Source organism: Oxyura jamaicensis, chromosome 1, assembly GCF_011077185.1.
Source record: "Oxyura jamaicensis isolate SHBP4307 breed ruddy duck chromosome 1, BPBGC_Ojam_1.0, whole genome shotgun sequence".
Lineage (NCBI taxonomy): Eukaryota > Metazoa > Chordata > Aves > Anseriformes > Anatidae > Oxyura > Oxyura jamaicensis.
Window position 1 is genome coordinate 78,368,254 of NC_048893.1, and position 6,963 is coordinate 78,375,216.

Below are 6,963 nucleotides of genomic sequence, written 5' to 3' on the forward strand. Positions count from 1 at the left end.
AAGAAAGAAAGAAAGAAAGAAAGAAAGAAAGAAAGAAAGAAAGAAAGGAAGGAAGAAAGGAAGAATGGAAGGAAGGAAGGAAGGAAGGAAGGAAGGAAGGAAGGAAGGAAGGAAGGAAGGAAGAAAGAAAGAAAGAAAGAAAGAAAGAAAGAAAGAAAGAAAGAAAGAAAGAAAGAAAGAACTATATAAGCATATAAGGATCTTAGTTTAGGTAGAATATCATTTTATGTTTTTTATGGTGCAGGTGAGACATCTAGTGTCTACTTTGTGTTATTAAAATACAAAGATCTCTTCCAAATCCTTGAAATGTCCTGTTAGTGATATATACGTCTATACATCCTCTCCACAAATCCACTGACAAAATAATTTTGCCAGTTCTGTGCAACTAATAATGCATGGTCTGGAAAACAAGGATCAAAAATCAGTGGCTTCTGTGCATACAGAATCTCTTTTCACCTTTCCCCAGTTCCGAGGCCTTAGACTCGGCAATAAATAAATCCAGAAGAACGCTAGTAAAGTCAATCTAGGTTTGCAACACTGACACTGAGGGCACATTTTAGTGCCTAAGTACCAACACAAATCTCTTCCTCATGCTGTTTTGCTGATATAAAGACTCTGCCTTGGAACATCTTGTCTGTGATGTCAGATAACAAGTGTAACAAGTGTTATCTTCAACTGATTTTTTCTTGCCAGAAACCACCTCTCTGCAGTGGAAGACTGTCCTGAATCACAGACATGAATTAGGCTGTTGTGATGGGCCAGAACTACAAAAGATGCCCTTTGAAAGAGAGTTCCCCATTCCCTACAGGCTGTTCAAGGATAGCACAAGGTCAAATGCAAACTCACCTTCAACCCTACTAGTTCATGAATCAAATCTCACAGCTGTCCTTGGCAGTGATGTGCTGTTGCATAGCCTGAGCAAGAGCAGATGCCACATTCTTGCTGTGAGTACCAAGCAGAATTTGTAGGTTGTGCAGTGCCTGCTTCCAGACAAGGAATATGGCAGCACAGTGATGTCTGTGCATGGCATAGGTGAGTTGTTATTGTGGTACATGCTGGAGAAGCCTCTGGGATACAAGTCGCAGAGTGTAAACAGTTACACCAATTAATGCACAATCTCAGTACATCCAGGCCCCTCCAGAGCAGAATCCCTGAATAGCGTAGACGTGCCTGCAGAGCTGTGAGCTATGTGGAAGCATAGCGCAGAGGTGACAAATCCTTCTCTCATACAGCTGACAAAGACTTTATAAATTTAACTTTGCGTTACCCTGGCAATAAATAGCAACAAGTGCTTAATGTACACATATATTGGATAGTTTCTTAAAGGTCCTTCAAACAAAAAGTAGTGGTATTGCTTCACGATTTTATTCTAGCCTAGCATAGATGTGTCTCATCTAGGGATGTTTAAGTTTCTTTTTGTTGTTGTTGTTGTTGTTGTTGTCATTTTCCTTTGAAATTGATTTTTTTTTTTTTTTTTTTTCCCCTCTTGGGAAATCTCTATGGTTATTGCTTTTTCCAGTTTGAACATGGCAGTTTTCAGTTAGTCTTCTGCTATGGCTGTGTAGTTTTCATTTACTCGAAATCATTGAAGCAGAATAAAAAATCAATACACTTAACTTTTTGTCTTTTTCTGTACATGGTTTGACAGGCTGCATAAAAGCCTGGCATTAGCAGGTAAGACAGAAAGTAACAAACCACCTCACCTCAAACCTGTCCCTGAGAGAAAAGGAAATTGCACTGAGCCTTTTAGTTACCATGATCATTAACAGCATGACAGCCCATTATTGAAAGAGTTTAATGATTTAAGCTGAAAAGCCAAAGTCCTACTTTCATGGCTGGTCCCAAGAGGGCAAAATAATGAACTTCTTGACTTTCCACCATGATATCTCCCTTAACTTCATCTTGAACAAACACCTCTACTAAAGAGAGAAAACAAAGCAGCATGCCGCCTGTCTTTAATGCAAATGTTTGATGACCAACACAGAGAACATTCACAGGTCAGACTCAGTCATGATTTAATTCAATTCTGAGTTTAATGATGCCCCTGGGTTACAAGTATTAGCATGTAATCTAGAGCTGGTGGAAGAACAGAAATTCCTTCTGGGAGAAGAATTAAAAATTTTGGCAACATATTAAATTACAGTAAAAACAAAACAAAACAAAAAAAAATATCTGTGGAGGAAAATCTGAAGAAAAAAGTAAGTTGGCCTAATAAGAGCACTTTGTTTCAAATCCAACTTCAAAAATTATTTTTTTCATTACGGAATAATGAAGAAAAATCAATATACACCCCCCCCCTCCAATTCAAGAGTATTGAAATTAGATATTTTAGCGATGTTTCATACTTCCCCTATTCCTCCCCTCATCATTGCTTTCTGATTTCAGCCCTAAATTAGCAAAGTTTAGGAGGAGGTGATCTGACAATCACAAACTGTTTTTTTTTGTTGTTGTTGAAAAATATTTTAGTGTCCAGTTGTTTTGAACAGGATACAAGCATACTCATGTTGGCAGGTCATGTTCCAGATGAAAATCATCAGTGTGCAAGGTGTGCATTTACTTTTTTTTTAAAAAAAAAAAAAAAAAAAAAAAAAAAGTATCTAGTTTCCTTCCGTTTTACAGACATCTAAATATTTCTTTTGACCTAATGTGGTGTGATAGGTGGGAGGAGGCCAGAAAGGATGTAATACAAGGTACTTACTCCTTCAATGAGTCCATTTTGATTGCAGATCTGAAGATATTTCTTCAAAATGACAAGTGAGGTGATTTATGCAGAGGTATCACCTGAAGAAAGAATGCGTTTTACTTCACAAAATTCAGATGCAGGTAATAAATGGTCATATTAATATTACTTAATTTTTCTTTGTTCAGTGACGTATTCTTAAATCTTTCATTCTTTCTTTGAATGGAAACATTCGTAAGAAGCTGAAGTCTTGTTAAAAGCATTTTTAAAAATATTAGTATCTATCTGTCTATTACATATCCATTCACTTGGAATTTTTTTTCTTATTAGTAGAAGGAAAATTGAATTCGAGCAAAAGTAAAGACTGACCTCTAAAATCCCACTCTGGATTTCAATAGAATAGGTAAAAAGTGCTGTTTCTGAATTGCATTAACAATTAGAAATTCAAGATATTAATACAAATTATTGAAAACTCATTGGCAGGTACAGTGCAGTGATGACACTGACATTTTCTCTCCTGCAGTATATTTACATTTTATATTTTACTTTGATTAATTTTCTTAGACACCAGAAATAATTTTAAATTGTAAAACAATAGGCCTTTCTTCCTTACTTTTGTTTTATTCTTTCTTTCTCTCTGTCTGTCTCTTTATTTCTCTTCTGGAGGTTAGATGTTGAGAAAAACAGAAGTCAATAATCAATAAAAGTTTCTATAATTTTCAAAATTTAGTCATGTGTATGACATATTGATGTCTGCTACTATAAAACTACATTACTTTAAAAATATATTTTCAAGAAATAAAGTGCCAATGATATCCATTAATGAATATAGCTCATGTTTTTTAAAACAAAAATATCGAGCTTTTTTTATTATTTTTGATCAAAAAATGGATTTTTGCTAGTTAAAAGATAACTAAGTATGGACAAATTATTTAATATTATATTTAGAGTTCGTAGTACAAAAGGCAAAGGTATATTGCATATGCTAGCAAAGCAACTTTTATTCTATAAAAATAAGTTTTGTAGATTCACTTCTTGGTACACAGTTCTAAAAGCATCTGTATCAATGCAATGTCTTCATCTTTCATATGTTAACTCAGTTTGTCTCTTAGACTATATGGTCACAACCAGTTCACTGCAGAAGAGCTAACTGCCAGCATAATTCCCAGTGCAGAATTACTGTATAAGTAGTACCTATTGGAGATGTACACACACATCCAATACAACTATCGGTACAAAATATTTCAAAAATTGAGAGCATAAAAGTCTGTTCCATCTTTTTGTTGTTGTTGTTTCATCATCTAACATTATCCTTTAAATTTCATTATATTTTAATGTTTTTATTATTGTTGTAATTTTTACTGCTTTCACGCAGTTTTTAATATACTTCAGAAAATATGCTTTAAAAAATGCTCTTATATATATATCCTGAAAGCCCTCTAATGCAATAACATAATTCTGAAATTTTCCAGTATTAGGTTATTGGATAGGCAGAACCTACATTTTTCTACCTAAAATATATATATACATATATATGGCCAATTATGAGGCCAACTAAGTCATCAAATTTCAGGCAAAATGTTTTTTTCTTACTCTTTAGAGTATGACAGCATGACATTTACCCTTTCATAATATTTTTGAAAAATCTTTGCTGTTGTAACACCAATATCCTTGTCACTTCTGTGAATGTTGCATCCCTTTTGGTCTCCTAATAAATTATTTACTTTAATAATTCCTAAAACAATTACTTCTACAGGCTGATTCTAATATCTTGTCTGAAGAAATACTTTAAATCACTCTTGAATCTGCCTCCTATTATTAGTGTGTCCTAGTGTGACAAAGTGAAAAAACATCCAATCTATTTAACTAAGTTTTTTCCTTCATGTTATAATGGAAATGTACATAACATACATACCCATTACACATTCTTCTAATTTTCCATGTATAAATGTGTTCAATTACTTTCACCAATTAGAACACTAGTGCAGGAAACTGTGGTCCGCATTTTGCCAGGTTCTGTGAGCTGTTTTGACTCCTTGGCTTTTGTGTGAAAAAGATGGTGAATTTAATATGAGAGGTATTTGATAATGCTTGGTACTAACATGCTTTAGATTCAACATTTTTCATAAGCCTAAGGCAGATCTGGCACGCTGAGGAGGTTGTTTTTCTTCAGTCAAAATTTTGGTATTTGCCATGCTACAGTGAGCTCAGAGCAGTTGAGTTCACTCTCAGCCACCTGCCTGACAAGGTGCAAAGGAAGCAGCTGCTGTCTTACTCCATGCATATTTTACTTTATATCATTAATACATCAAGACCTGGAAAAGGCCAAAGTTGTTCCTATAAGACTGGAGTGATAGTTTAGACCTGCAAATAAAAGGGGTTTCATGCCGCCCTGCCTCTGAGCATTTTTTGACTTACAGACTTCACAGTTTGTACTGTCTTATCTGATTACAGAGCTTTAAGTCTGGGCTACTTCCCTGTGGCCACTATGCACATCTCCTGCAAGTCTGCACCCAGCTTCTCCTCTCCCTCCCTTCAACCCCCTTCATCACCTGCACTGCTGCCTTGAGTTTTTGCATGTGGTGGCAAGAGCTTTTAATCTTCACTTTGCTGGACTCATCCTACATTTTGCCCTACTTACATTTGAATTTGATCATCTTCCCCATGGAACTTCAATGAAAAATCTCTTTGATTTTTCTCTTGAGAAAAAATAAATAAATAAATTTCAGCAAGCAAATTTGACGTAGAGCTTCCTTTCCTTCCTTCCACTGCCACATCTACAGAAAACTGCTGGGGTCTGTCAAGCATGTCCCACCACCTCCCTCTTTCTCTCTCCCTTTTATTTTTACAATCTTGCTTATTTGGGACAATGGGCCTGTGGAGACTTTGGCAGTGAGATGTCTTCCAGGTGTTCCTCTAACAGTGCTGTGAATATGATGCAGCTAGAGGACACAGCAGAAGTAGACATCAAGACTGCCTTGAGCAAAATGGCTAGCACCTGTTCTGAATTTCCAATTGCTGAAGGATGCTCTGCTTTTACAGTCATAGTAGAAAAGATCTCTTCTGTTATGCAGATGCCAGCTTAAGCATCCATAGATAATTACAGTCAAGTGTAGGCAAAGCCTCCAAAGATAAGAAGAGCAATGATTTTTCTCTTGGTATTAATGCACAGCAATCTGAGAAAATGACCCTCTTTCTTAGGAAAATGAATGTCTGCTGTTGAAAATCCTGCCAAACCCTTTTTCAGCCCAACTTGCATTATTGTTAGCAAATCCACCCAGGTTATCAAACATTCTTGATAATACAGCAGATGGGTATTGTTCGCTGTTGAAGCTGAGGCCATAATTGAAAGAAGGGACTGTGCAGTTTGTCAGGCAATCCCATGCCTTGGATAAACCCAGCCTGACAACATTTTATTATTCCCATTGGTCTTAAAAGTCTTGAAACACATTTTTAATGGTTGCAACCATGAGTGTCATAACCATGCTAGTGGTTACCAGAGCAACTGAGAGTTTGCTACTGACTCACCACCAGATACAGAACATGAAGACTTCCCTCCACCATGTCATTTTTGAAAACCTAGTTTCATACAGTGCCATAGCAAATGCTGGAGTGTTTACCACAGGATCCATGCATAACAAGAGGCAATCCTTTTGTGTATGGAAAAGATGTCTCTCAATAACAGAAAAGCCATGGCTTGTCTTGTTTAAATGTTCTCTGTCTCGAGGCAGTTCTTTCAGTGCAGCCAATACCTCCAAGCAGTCTGGAGATGCTAAGTGATTTGCAGAAGGAACGGTGCATGCTCTGAGGCACAAGGACAAGAAAGAAGACTTCTTCCTGATATGTAAACACAATCTGATCAAGTGAGTCTGATCAAGGAGGAGTTTTTTTTTACAAAATAATTCCTAAAAATAGATTTCTTAGAACAAGGATGGTCTGGGAAGTTCTTTATCTGATGATCAGTTGAGCAGCTGGCAAACTGAAAAAAAAAAAAAAATAGTCAGGAAGAAGAATTACAAATGGCAAGTAACACATGGAAGAGACAGAGAAGAAACAGTACCTGGAGTAAAATCAGTTGTTCCCTGTGGTTTCTAAACTTCATTACAACTAATAAGATAAATGTTCACAATGATAGCAAGACCTGTTCCATTGTCTTGGTTTGTGAAATGGTGACTAATTCTTCTTCCTCAAGTTTCTGTCTCCTGTGATTAAAAACAGAAATAAGGAAGGAAGGAAGGAAGGAAGGAAGGAAGGAAGGAAGGAAGGAAGGAAGGAAGGAAGGA

General features: G+C 36.2%; 2 long non-coding RNA genes across 2 annotated transcripts in view; one reads left to right on the plus strand and one right to left on the minus strand.

Annotated features, from left to right (window-relative positions):
* Nucleotides 1-162: 162 nt before the first annotated feature.
* Nucleotides 163-6,963, minus strand: part of LOC118158075 — an 11,144-nt gene continuing 4,343 nt past the window's right edge. The window contains exons 2-3 of the long non-coding RNA XR_004746786.1: nt 2,699-2,781; nt 163-722 (exon numbers count right to left, since the gene is read on the minus strand). This is a non-coding gene — a long non-coding RNA (uncharacterized LOC118158075). The remainder of the gene's footprint in view (nt 723-2,698; nt 2,782-6,963) is intronic.
* Nucleotides 2,343-6,963, plus strand: part of LOC118158068 — a 9,091-nt gene continuing 4,470 nt past the window's right edge. The window contains exon 1 of the long non-coding RNA XR_004746782.1: nt 2,343-2,823. This is a non-coding gene — a long non-coding RNA (uncharacterized LOC118158068). The remainder of the gene's footprint in view (nt 2,824-6,963) is intronic.